This window comes from Gekko japonicus, unplaced genomic scaffold (assembly GCF_001447785.1).
Source record: "Gekko japonicus isolate JY-2015 unplaced genomic scaffold, Gekko_japonicus_V1.1 scaffold1264, whole genome shotgun sequence".
In the NCBI taxonomy this organism is placed as follows: domain Eukaryota; kingdom Metazoa; phylum Chordata; class Lepidosauria; order Squamata; family Gekkonidae; genus Gekko; species Gekko japonicus.
Genome location: NW_015162519.1, coordinates 527,777 through 528,968, shown reverse-complemented (window position 1 = coordinate 528,968; position 1,192 = coordinate 527,777).

The following is a 1,192-nucleotide window of genomic DNA, read 5'->3' as shown; positions in this document are numbered from 1 at the left end:
CACAGAGGTCGTTTGCATATGCGACTTGATTGGCTTTTGCCTCTAACATTCTAAACAGTTTGCTCTTCTGAGGTAAAATGTGCCCAATCTCCAGGTGAGGGTTGGAGATTACTCAGAATTACAACTGCTTTCCAGATGGCAGAGATCAGTTCCCCTGGAGAAAATGGTGGGCTCTGTATCCTTATATGCTGCTGAGATGGCCCCCGTATAACAGCCAATATGACGTAGAAGTCAGGGCTTCAGAACACGGGAGAGGCTGCAGGTGTGTGGGGGGTGGAAAGCTGAAGAGTGAGGGGGAAATAAAGGTAGGTTGATGATTGGCTGGGAGGGAGATAGTGTTGCCAACTCCAGGTGGGAAATTCCTGGAGATGTGAGGGATGGAGCCTGGAGAGGGTGAGGTTTCAGGAGGCGTGGGACCTCGGACAGGTACAAAGCCATAGACTCCACCCTCCAAACCAACTATTCCCTTCTGGGGAACCATCGTTGCCACTCTCTAGGTGAGGACTGGCGATCACTCAGAATTACAACTGTTCTTTAGGTTTGTTGTTGTTGTTCAGTCGCACAGTCGAGTCCGACTCTTCGCGACCCCATGGACTAGATCCCGCCAGGCCCTCCTGTCTTCCGCTGTCCTCTGAAGTTTGCTCAGTTTCATGTTCGTTGCATCTCTGACACTGTCTAACCATCTCATCCTTTGCCGTCCCCGTCTTCTTTGACCTTCAATCTTTCCCAGCATCAGGGTCTTCTCCAGTGAGTGCTCCCTTCTCATTTCTTTAGGTAGCAGAGATCAGTTTCTCTGGAGAAAATGGTGGACTCAGTGTCATTATACCCTGCTGAGGTTGCCACAGCAAATTGACACTGAGTGTCCAAGGGCGGGGCACCCGCCCAGAGCCTCTTTCTAGAGGCCGTTGTATTTATTTCCACAATGGGCCTTTTTCCTAGTATAAGCACCAAAGGCCTGGAAAAAAACAGCTGAGACTTCCTCTCCCCCATCTTTCCTGGAGATGTTTCATGACCTGAGAAATAGATACCCCAGGCAAAGGAGCCTGTACACAAACTCCAGGGAAGACAGCTTATGGCCTGATACCGTTTTCCTGTGTGTGTTCTGTCTCTCAAGTTTTCAGTTGAAAACTAATTTGGATATCTTGAGAGAAAAGTGGCATAGAAATGCATCAAAGAACAAAATCCTGTCAAC